At 39.1% G+C, this 12,891-nt stretch overlaps 1 pseudogene; it reads left to right on the top strand.

Annotated features, from left to right (window-relative positions):
• Nucleotides 1–1,453: 1,453 nt before the first annotated feature.
• Nucleotides 1,454–1,573, top strand: LOC112470329 (annotated as a pseudogene).
• Nucleotides 1,574–12,891: the final 11,318 nt, after the last annotated feature.

The following is a 12,891-nucleotide window of genomic DNA, read 5'->3' on the forward strand; positions in this document are numbered from 1 at the left end:
CTCACTTGATGAAATTTTCACACTCACCCAACACATATGTGTCTCCCAAGAGGACCTATAACTTTCAGAATACTCCAATTTTAATATTTACACAGGCACTATCCTGGGCATCAGGGAATTGATGGTGAAAGAACAACCACTATGCTCATGTTTGAGAAGTTTATTATCTGTTAGGGAGATGGGCATTAAATAAATAATCACGCAAATATTATAGTTAATAGATTTTTCATCTTAAGAAGAAAAAGTTGGGGTATAAGGAGGTATATAAAAGGAGAACATACCCTAAACTGTAGGGGTCAATGAAGATCTCTTTCGGAAATGATGTTTAAGCCAAGATTCAGAAAATGAGTAGTTAGACCAATCAAGAGTAGGAGTAGGTGTCCAGGCCAGGGGAATGGTACATGCAAGGTTCTGAGCTTCAGGTTCAAGAACTGCCAAGTGGGCAGGAGGACAGAAGTGAGGCTGGAAGAGTAGGTAATGGCTACAATGGATAGGTGACATGAAATCCAGAGGGTCTTGTAGGTCATCTTCAGATTCGATTGGGAAAGCAGCACTGTCCATTACAACTTTCTATGATGACTGGAATGATCTATTCTGTAGTATCCAATACAGTAGCCACTAGCCGCTTGCAGCTATTATACATTTGAAATGTGACTACTACAACTGCAGAAATGAATTTTTCGTTTTATTTACTTTTAACTAACTTTGATTTACATAGCCACATGTGACTAGTGGGCTACCATACTGGACAATACAGCACTAGAGGGTTTTAACTGGCTCCCACTGGCTGCAGGCCAGATGGAGAGAAACAGGCCAAAGTAAAACAAACTCAGGAGGTAGAGTCAGTAAGAGTTGCTGATGGGCCTACATGGGAGTAAAGGGTAGGAAAAACTAACTACAAAGCTATTAGTCGAATTTCACTTTTCATTACAGAAATAGGAGCTTTGGTTTCATATAGAAATGTATATAATATTGAATTTTCTTTTACACACACACACACACACACACACACGGCATAGCCTTTGAGAAGAACCATTTTGATGTCACTGAAGCTAATGGGGTAAAGTATATGCTCTATGAAGTATATAATTTGGGGAAATATACAAAAGCCTGAGAATGGGTCACTTGTGACAGTCAAGGATGCACCAAGTAGAAACATATTCTATAGAAAAATATATCCTGTGAGCCAAATATTGCATGAACCCATCTTGGTGTCCCAGCGACAGTACCATTTGGGGGCTCAGGGTGAGGGGTGGCAGTCATGGAGAGCCATTTTCCCCTCTAGAAGAGAAGAGGTCATCCCTACACCATGACTGGGAAATATTTCTCTACCACAACCAACCAATGTCAGGTTGCCTTTTTCTTCTTTTCTGTTTCTATTTAAAGGGGGTGGAGCACATGGGGGTGAGAGATGGAAAGTTAGTGGGAGAAGAGGTGACTTTAAATTTTTCTTGTCTACGGCCATGCCACCCTGAACAAGCCCAATCCCGTCTGATCTCGGAAGCTAAGCAGGGTCGGACCTGGTTAGTTACTTGGATGGGAGACCACCTAGGAAGACCAGGTGCTGTAGGCGTAAAAAATAAAAAAAATAAGGGATTGTAAGCTGACAAGGTCCTTGCAATCTGTGAGGTCAACCAAGGGTTGCCTCACCTAAATTAATTAATTGATTGATTGATTAAATTTTTCTTCAAGTGCTATTTCTTTCATTACCATGATATTAAGCAAATTCGGGGCTGCCTCCATACACATTAGTCTAGGAGTGATTTTCCCTGTAACACGCATTCTCGAAGGGGCAATATTGCCCCCAGAGGGACAAAAAAATGATTCTGAAGGAGTGAAAATCTGTATTCTTTTTATGTACAAAGCACAGAATTATATGCAATGCACAAAGAGATAGACGGTGTATCTCTAACATTAAAATTTCATGGCAGGGGATGGAGAGCTATATTAGGAAAAATCCCTTAAAAGGCTGAGTGTGGCTTTAATGAAAAAAAAAATAGTAAAGTAACACTGTCCTAGTGGGAATTAAGGGATTAAAAAAAAAATGTTAAAAGTAAACAATAGATCCATCTACTGATGTATGGATAAACAAAATGTGATATACATTTGTATGCCTGACACAAATAGAATTCGGCCACAAAAAGGAAGGTAATTCTGACACATGCTACCAACATGGATGAACCTTGGGGCTATATGCTAAGTGAAATAAGCCAATCACAAAAAGACAAATACTGTATGATATTCCACCTACATGAGGTACCTAGAGTAGTCAAATTCAGAGACAGAAAGTAGAATGGTTGCCATGCACAGAAAGTAGATGCGTGACAGGAGCTAGGGGGAGGAGGCATGGGAGTTATTGTTTGAGGGGCACAGAGTTTCAGTTCTGCTCAACAGTGTGAATATACTTAACATTATTGAACTAACTATATACTTAAAATGGCTAAGACGGTAACTTTTATGTTATGTGTTTTTTGCCACAATTAAAATTCTTTAAAAGTACAAAGACAACAAACCAAAGAAACACTAATACACCAGTGTAAAATAATATTTTCCAGACTTGTATTTCTATTCTAAGTTTGACAGAAAAATTATTTATTTTCCTTATATGTACCATGCTACACCAAGATAGCCAAAAGATGGCAGGGTACCAAAACTTCCCGTCTCGTAGTAGCACTGACTTACGTGCATATCTGGGAAAGGGAAGGCAGATGAGACACCAATAACTTACAAGGCCAAGCTAACATGCTGGCCTCACTGAGAAGATGGCAATCAAAATCCATCCCCTAAATCCTTTCTCAAGGTATACATATATCAATTCATCACACTGTACACTTAAAATATCTTATAATTTTATTTGTTAATTATACCTCAATAAAGCTGAGGGGGTGAACCATCCTTCAGCAGGCATCACATGCATGTGGTTTAAGGTACTCAAAAGATCATTTCTATGACCATTAAAAAAACTTACATTATGCAATCAACGTATTTGGGCTTATAGTCAAATCATCAGACAATATACATCAACAATTACAATGCAATATTAACGAAAAGATGTATGTAGTAGGAATGTCCTAACCTATCACCTTGAAAAGGCCCTATTTCTTTCTTTTAACATTGTCATTGAAGTAAACCACAGTAAGTGTGTGTTACATGCACTAATCTTAGATGCTTACATCAATGAATTTTTAACCCATGTAACCCCATCCAGATCAATATAGAGAACATCCAGGTCCCAGAAGATTCCCTCTTGCCCCTGCCTCATCTAAACCCACCTTCACCACTATTTTGATCTCTAAACCATAGACTAGTTTTGTCTGTTCTTGAACCTCATAACCACACAATGGGAATTCTTGAGTCTGGTTGCCTTCCTTCAACATTGTATGTGTGAGACTCTCTTGTTACTGTGTGTATCAGTAGTTCACTTCTCTTATATTGCTGTGCAGTGTTTCACCGTATGACTATACCACAATTTGTCATCCATTCCACTGACGGACACTGGGTTGATTTCAGTTTGAGATAATTATGAATAAAGTTATTATAAATATTCTTGTACATGTCTACCAGTGAATATATGTTTACATTTCTTTTGAGTACATAACCCAGGGGTGGAGTTGCTGGGTCACAGAGTAAATGTACTGTATCGTTTTAGTAGATACTGACAGTTTTTCAGGTGGTTGGACCAATTTATATTCTCAATAGCAGTGTGTAGGGAGTTTAAATTGCTAATATTTATCAATACTAGGTATTAACAGTCTTTTAAATTTTAACCAATGTGGTATCCCATGGTAGTTTTAATTAGCATTATCCTGATGATTAAGGGTATTGTGTGCTTTTTCACAAGGATATTAGCCATACGAATGTCCTCTCTTGTAAAGTGCCAAAGAGACCCCAATTTTATTTGTTAATTATACCTCAATAAAGCTGAGGGGGTGAACCATCCTTCAGCAGGCATCACATGCATGTGGTTTAAGGTACTCAAAAGATCATTTCTATGACCATTAAAAAAACTTACATTATGCAATCAACGTATTTGGGCTTATAGTCAAATCATCAGACAATATACATCAACAATTACAATGCAATATTAACGAAAAGATGTATGTAGTAGGAATGTCCTAACCTATCACCTTGAAAAGGCCCTATTTCTTTCTTTTAACATTGTCATTGAAGTAAACCACAGTAAGTGTGTGTTACATGCACTAATCTTAGATGCTTACATCAATGAATTTTTAACCCATGTAACCCCATCCAGATCAATATAGAGAACATCCAGGTCCCAGAAGATTCCCTCTTGCCCCTGCCTCATCTAAACCCACCTTCACCACTATTTTGATCTCTAAACCATAGACTAGTTTTGTCTGTTCTTGAACCTCATAACCACACAATGGGAATTCTTGAGTCTGGTTGCCTTCCTTCAACATTGTATGTGTGAGACTCTCTTGTTACTGTGTGTATCAGTAGTTCACTTCTCTTATATTGCTGTGCAGTGTTTCACCGTATGACTATACCACAATTTGTCATCCATTCCACTGACGGACACTGGGTTGATTTCAGTTTGAGATAATTATGAATAAAGTTATTATAAATATTCTTGTACATGTCTACCAGTGAATATATGTTTACATTTCTTTTGAGTACATAACCCAGGGGTGGAGTTGCTGGGTCACAGAGTAAATGTACTGTATCGTTTTAGTAGATACTGACAGTTTTTCAGGTGGTTGGACCAATTTATATTCTCAATAGCAGTGTGTAGGGAGTTTAAATTGCTAATATTTATCAATACTAGGTATTAACAGTCTTTTAAATTTTAACCAATGTGGTATCCCATGGTAGTTTTAATTAGCATTATCCTGATGATTAAGGGTATTGTGTGCTTTTTCACAAGGATATTAGCCATACGAATGTCCTCTCTTGTAAAGTGCCAAAGAGACCCAATCTTAGAAGAGTTATTTGTTTTGTTTTTAATAAATAACTACTAGATAGATGACCATATGCCAGACCTACTTCAGCTCATTTTCTCAGCAAGAATATCACTATTTGACAGCAGAAGGAGGGGTGGACTCTGACCCGGACACCCAACAACCACCACCCAACTATACAGCACACAAATGACAGGAAGCTCAGGAAATAAATTTTCTAAAGAGGCTTTACAAATAAGTGCCTAAGGAGATTTCATTAGATTCTAGTGATAGCATGATGTCACATGAAAACTAAAAACAGGCTAAACTTTTGTGGCAGAAACTTGAACGTTGGCCCTAAATAACAACTAAACAGTATTTATAACTCAGAAAGCTCGGACACTGTACCCATTTGGCTACAATGAACCATTCCCGGGGCCTTTAAAGTGGCTGCTACTGCCAAACTGAACCTCAGTTTTGTTTCTCTTACCCAACCCTTCCCCACAGAGCCACTGGCCTTATGGGAAGCCAACCCCACCCCTAGTTCCTGAGGAGGGTCTGATGAGCAAATCCTATTTCCTCATCAGGGACTGGTCCAGTCTGGGTGACTCAATTCTGGCCCTTGAAACTTAAAGAGATGTTTGTTGGAGGCTTCTGGGAAAGTTTTTTTCTCATTCTTCTGAAGAAGCTTCCAGAAGCAAATCTCTGTCACATGGAGCACTGTCTAGTGCAGAAGTGACACCACATCTGCAGATGTGCAGCCCTAAACTTCAGCAGTATGTGGATTCTGGCCTGAGGGTGGAGCCAACACTGAAAGGAAGAGGACAAAGCCCAGGGAATCACAGAGAAATATGTGGGAGCTATTGATTTGAGAGAATCCTAGGGCCTGTCTTATCTTCAGACTTCTATTTCTGTGAGTGCATCAGTTAGGATACATTTGGCTGCAGGTAACAGAATAGGTGACTAATAGTGGCTTGAACCAAGAGGAGTAATTTTCTTACATAATCAGAAGTCAGGCGGTAAGAGCACAGCTCTTTATCTTCCTGAGACACCATCCGAAGTGCCCTGATTCTGTGCTCTCATCATTGAAAATCCAGGCATTGCCTTAAAATTCAAGGCAAGAGGAAAACTTTCCCAAGCCCACAAGTAGACTTCTCCATGTGTTTCACGGTCAGAAACAGGAATCTGGGATACTGAGTGTCTGGTTCTCTAATAGCAGGTGGTCAGGGAAGAGGGGGTTGGCAGGGGTTGCTGGGTGTGCAAACAGGGTGCCCCAGAAGGAGCCAATGATATCCTTATTGCTTACACTAACATCCTTAGGTTTTCTGTTACTCAGATCTAAAAGCACTATAATATAGAGCTTTACACTATACTATTCTATCTGGAACATTCTGTCCAGAATGGTACCTGCTAGCCACAAGTGGCTATTTACATTTTAATTTTAACTAACTGAAACTAAATACAACTGAAAGCCTCAGTTCCTCAGTCACTCTAGCCACATTTCAAATGCTCAGCAGTCACACATGGCTAGAGTGGCTACAGAACTTGACAGGGCAGGAACGGACAATCACCATCACGCAGAAAGTTCTATTGGAGAGTGCAGCTCTAGATAGAATAGTAATCTGGGTGCAACATCTGAAATGTTATTTTTCTACTTAGTGAGCAATGTAGCCTTTAATCCTGTGTGTGAGATAGTGGTAGATAGATGAGGGCTGTTGCCCCGAATTTTGGTGTGCAGGGCCTCTGCCTGGGAGCCGGATATTGCCACGCTCCTTCCACTACCCTATTCCTACTACTGAGCATCATGCCACCTTTTTATCCCACAACATCTAATAAATAGAGATTAGTAATATCTACAATCGGGAACTAAGTTCTCTTGGAATTACTCTAGTACATATTTTAGATAGAGTGTGGGGTAACAGATTGTGCTGAGTACACCAGCCCATATTGCCTCCAGGCGCCCCATTTAGTGCCCACAGTAGTACAACTAGAGACTAGTTTCTTGCTCCACAGCTTCCTCATAAACACAGACCCTTAAGTTTCTATCCTACTTACTCCCTTAACAGAGTAAAGACCTGCAACACCAAGGTGCAACCCAAGAACACTGCTACTGACCTTGTGAAGCGAGCATGAAGAAAATGTTCCGACGTGATTTCGTAAAGTAACTTGCTTTTTATTTAAGAGAAGGATAAAATAGTTTTATTCTGCTACACAAGTTTGATCACTACTGAGTAGCTATTTAGAATTTTCAGTGCAGCCAACTTTAAAGCCCTAAGTATCCCCTGATATTCATGTTAAGACTTGACACTTCAGACGGACTCGCTTTTGTCCCTCAACTAACCAGTACTTCAAAACCTGTTTTTTGTTAAATTCTAGATTATAAATGGAACATTTCACCACACGGAGAAAAGTAGAAGGAGGATTTCTGGGAAGGTTAATTATATTCACACTGCTTTACAATTTAATGTTTACAGGCTTAAATTAACACAGGAATACAATAACCTGTATCTGTCCAACCTGAGAGAACAGACACAGATTTTCAAGGAAAAACCAGGGTAATAAGAAAAATTTTAATTAAAAAATATGTAAATATTTCTCAGAAGAGCTTTTTAAAAAAGCTTCTGACAAAATATCTACTAACACTCATAAAATTGCAAGACTTACATGGAGGAAAAAACTATACTCAAGAAAATAGTCTTGATTTTTAAAAATAATCGACTCGTTTCTGATTGAGCAAATTCACTATTTTTTAAAATAAAAATAAAATGTCAAATACTCTCGATATTAATGTGTTAATATATATTTTCAACAAAATCTCAAAAAAAGGATACTTAAAGAAATTAATGAAAAAATTCTTAACTTCATCTAAGAGAATAAACAAACCAGAATAACTGAGATAATTTTAATAAAAAGAAGTATCAAGAGAAAATCTTCACTACCATTTCCAAATGCATTTTCAAAACTTATCTAATTTTTAAAGAGTAAACAGATCAATTGAACAAACAGAATATAGAGAAATAAGTATATACTATAAAAGAATTCCACGTGTGACAAAGGTGGCTTTTTAAATAGATGGAGAAAGAATGAATCGGTTGGTACAACTGGCTAAATATCTGGACTAGAAGTTAAATTTCTACTTCTTACCATGTGGTAGACCAAATAATGGACACCTCCCCGCAAAGATGTCCATGCTCCAATCCCCAGAATCTGTGCATATATTACATTAATTGCAAAAGGAACTTTGTAGATGTAATTAAGGCTACAGACCTTAAGACAAGAAGACTATCCTGGATGATCTGGGTGAGCCTGGTCTAGTCACATGAACCCTTGAAAACAGAAAAAGTTCTCTGGCTAGAGTCAGAAAAATGCCAGGGAAGAGGAAGGCAGGAGAAATGCAGCAGAAGACGTGAAACATGAGAAGGACTTGACTCATCGCTGCATGCCTTGAGGGTGGAGGGGAAGGCAATGTGAAGAGGAATGCAGGTAGCCTTGGAAACTGACAGAAGCACCTGGGTGACAGTAAGAAAACAGGGACCTCGGCCCTACATCTGCAGGGAACTGGATCCTGCCGACAACATGAATGAGCCTAGAAGAGGATTCTTTGCAGACTCTCTAAGAGCCCAGCCTGCCAACACCTTGGTTTCAGCCATGTGAAACCTGCCAAGCTAACACAGACTTCTGACCTACAGACTGCAAGATTAATTACATAATTTGTATTGTTTTAAACCACTAAGTTGGTGGTCATTTGTTACGGCAGCAACAGTAAACTAATACACGTCGTATACCAAAATTCGTTCTAAATGAATGAAAAAAATGTTAGTGTAAAAAAAAAACAAAAAAACCACAGCAATAAAAAAGGAACAAGCTGCTGAGACACACAGCAACATAAAGAACTGCATGAACATTATGTTGAGCAAAAGAAGCCAGACTCAAGAATATATATTGGATGAAGTTCTAGAATTGACAAATTCTAGATTTGTCAATTGTACTTGGATGAAGTTCTAGAATTGACAAATCTAAGAAATGAAAGAGCAGTTGCTTAGGGAGGGCTATTGAGTGGGAAGGAGTGTAAATACACTCTCTGGGGGATGGAAATGTTCTGTATTTGGACTGGGGGAGTAGCCACATAGGTGTACCCATTTGTTAAAGCTCACTGTACAGTACACTTAAAATTTGTGCCTTTTATCACATGTAAATATCTCATTGAAACAAATTGAGAAAAAGAAATCATAAAGGCACTAAGAGAAAAATACAGGTACAAAGTCTAGATCATCTTCAACTGCTCTAGGAGGAAATTGGTAATATCTAAGTGGCACATACCAACGGTCTTTGACCCAGCAATTCCACTCCCAGGGATCGGTATTACAGACTGATTGCGCACATAGGAAATGGCAGGTGCACAAGATTATTCACTGTCAAACTGTTGTGATAATAAATGACTGGGACCAACCCTAATGCCCATCAACAGGGGACTGGTTTAATAAATTGAAGCGCAGCCCCCACACAGAGTATTACACAAGTATTAGAAAAGAAGAAAAGATGGAAGGAAGGGAGGAAAGGAGAGAGGGAGGATGAAGATGCTCTCTAGGTACTGATCTCGGATAATCTCCAAAACACATTTTTAAAAAGTAAATGTAGAAAAGTGTGTATCTTATGCTCTCTTTTGTGCAAATTTTTTTTTAGAGGAAAGAGCTGAATAAGAATACATATTTGCATTTCGTTGTATGTACATAAAGAAATTCTGGAAGGATCCACTAGAAATAAAATTATTTATCTTTATTGAGAGGTGCAATAGAGGGCTGGGAAAGATGATCTACTTCCTCCTTTTTGCTATTACCTTTTTATATTTTTTGATTCTTGAATTACGTAAATTCAAGTTTTAATGCAAGGAAAAAAATGTACGTAATCTTCACATTTAAGAAAGCCATTTTAATGACAACAAAAGCAAAAATCATACAGTGATGGACATAAATTCATAAAAAATTTAAAACTTCTGTACATGAAAAAGCCTCCAAAATAGTTTAATAACACTCTAAATCAGCAAGATCATGGGTAGAGTCACTCTCACGTACTGCTGATGGTAGGATTAAGTTGTGCAGCATCTATCTACAGAAATGTTAAATGCACAAACTTTTCACATAGCTCTTTATCCACTGGAAATTTATTCTACAAACATATTTCGTTCGAGTGCATGATGATATTCACTGCCTCGTTCTTTGTAAAAGCAAAATGCTACAAATCCAAAAGTCCAACGATTGGAGATGTTTATATAAAGAATGGTACACCTTAGTGCAGAACACCACACAGTTGTTAAAAACTATAAGGCAGATCTAAAAAAGTAAGAGGAGCTAACTGAAAAATAAAAATTAAAAAAATAAGAAAATAAAGTAAGAAGAGATGTCAAAATATGCAATAATTTGTAGAGCAATGTGGAGAGCTTAAGAATATATTTGTGTGTGTGTGTGTACACTTCATCTATTAGAGAAATTTTGGAAGGACACTTAAGAAACTAACTTTGGGAATTAGATCTGGGAACAGGGAGAATGCTCCTGAATTATGGAAGAATAAATTTATGTTGTGTTAAGTCACCCAGTTTTTGGAAATTTATTATTGCAGCCCTAGGAAACTAAAATAGCACCTCCCTGAATATGTTCACAGAATCACATAAATAGAAATGATTTAATAAAGTGAGAAGTTTGGACTAAAATTTCCGAGGTAAAGAACACAGTAGAGAGCGCCCGAAGTGAAACCCTGGCCTCCACACTGGCACCCTGGTCCACACACCTGTGGATGGGCAGGAAAGCCAGGACCAGAACCCAAGTCTTGCCCCTGGTCCACAATGGTTCAGGGTAATGGTTTTTGTGGGTCATAGCAGTCCTCGCATGTAATTTGAGCGTAGACACTCAACGTTTACAGAACCTTTGCTTTGTTGACCCAGCAAAAAGAAAATATTTGCTAAAAACACAGCCCTAGTATTTGCCTGTTTTCACAGGGCTTTCCCGAAATGACCAGTCAGTTAAGCAGTTATAGTGTGGGAATCTGTGAGACTCAAGGCCTTGCTTGGATGAAAGTTGGGAGGGGTGTGTGCTGGAACATCTGAAAATGGTTCCAAATCTTTCTCGATTTTGATTGTTCCTTTGCGAAGAAGGGCCCAGCACCTGCTCACAGGCCCTCATAAACCCTTTTCAGCTGAAAGACAGTCACCAATGTAAGCATGCTCTGGGATGGCTGCTCAGCTCACCACAGCGGCCTTCTCAGGGGAGAGCTGAGGTGCACAGAGGCAGGCATCATGTGTGCTCCACGTGCCAGTCCTGCAGGCCAGAGCCCTTCCACAGGGGTGTTCGAACTGGAACTCTGGGAGGAGCTCCTCCGGCGGTAGCAGCTGGAGTAGGATGCTTTAGACGGGGTGGTCTTGCCCCCTACCCTGTGAAGAAGCCACTCTGAGTGAGAGAATACAATACCTATACCCAGATACAGGAAAGGCAGAAAGAGGGGCTTCTGGGGTCCCACCGTTCCACATGACACTGCCCAGAGGCCCAGCTGTAACCCTGCCCCTTCCCTAATTACTAAAGACATCAACAGTCTTCCAGAACTTTCCCCTTTTTGACTAAGTAGTTAGTTTTTTCTTTCGTTCACTAGAAAGGAAGAAAGGAGGTGAGACTGGCTTGCCCTATTTCACCTCTTTCTATAACTTCACATTAAACATGGTTTTTTTCAGGGGTGCCCTGCCCCCACCCCTGCAGTGTGTCCGAGCTCCGTGCTAGAGTTTTATTTTTCTGCTTTCTCTAGTAGACTGAGCTCTTAAGGCAGAAACTAAGTCTTACTTATTATTTCTGCAACCTGAGGGCTCAGCGTTGTTGCCTTTAAATGATTTTCTGGCTGTTTCTTTACTTATCAGAGAAAGATGATTAATCTGGAGGAATGGGAAAGAAAGAAAGGTTTTAGGGTTTAATTCAAACTAGATGATTTCGCTGGTGGTTTTGGATCTCTGATCAAAAAACATTGATCGGTCAGCTGTTCCCTTGCAAGATGCAAATTTAATAAAAGCCAACCACACAAAGTACAAACCAGAAACCACCATATAAATCCAACCAAGATAAAACAGCCAAAGCTGCTGACTACTTGGGGAAAACAAAAGAGAAAGATGTTTATACATTTATATAAGCACCTGTTGAGAATTCAATGGTCAGCAAACAAGACCACATATCTTTGTGTGAAATTATAGTCTGATATTCAGAAATGCTCAAAGAGTAATCCTGTAGATCAGTTTGAAGCTGGCAAACAGTAACATGTGTAACAAACAGAAAAGAAATTGAAAGGAACCTAAATAGGATTGCTAACACTTGATTTTGCCAAATAAAAACGTTTTTTAAAAAGTGTACCATCTACTATCCCCACAATTTCACAAAAGAAGAAATATTTTAACTCCCAAAAAAGGAGGAAAAATGTAAACTCAGACTAAAGAAAGCCATTCTCAAGGAAGGAAGCACTAAGAACCTTACAGCCCATTTTAGTTTGGGATAGTAGACAGATGGTTTGGACTAGGAGTCATCCCAAGCCCTAAAACCACACTAGACCCCTGGAAGATGCTCAAAAATATCGCTAAAGGGCAAGATGGATCAATTTCAACTCCTGGTTCTCTAGTAGAGTCTCAATCACTTGACCCCCGAAGACAAAGGCCATAAGGAGGCCTCCCTCCCAGTTGGTGGCCAGTAACAGGCACAATTTCCCCTCAGTGTGTGCCACAGACTGATGTTTTTCCACTTCGCTATTTGAATGAGAGGAGTCCAAGGCAGCCGTGTGATAACAAGTAAGATTTATTGAGCACATACTAAGTTCCAGCCCCTGTGCTTCAGCTCTTCTCCGGCATTTTCTTATTCAATGTCCCTAACAATGCCATTGAGGGAGGTATAATTATTATCCCAATTTCACAGGCCAGAAAACAGGTTTAATCAAGACGAAGGGACTTCTCCAAGCAAGGTGCAAAACCAAA

The sequence above is a fragment of the Pteropus alecto genome, unplaced genomic scaffold (genome assembly GCF_000325575.1).
Source record: "Pteropus alecto unplaced genomic scaffold, ASM32557v1 scaffold10, whole genome shotgun sequence".
Lineage (NCBI taxonomy): Eukaryota > Metazoa > Chordata > Mammalia > Chiroptera > Pteropodidae > Pteropus > Pteropus alecto.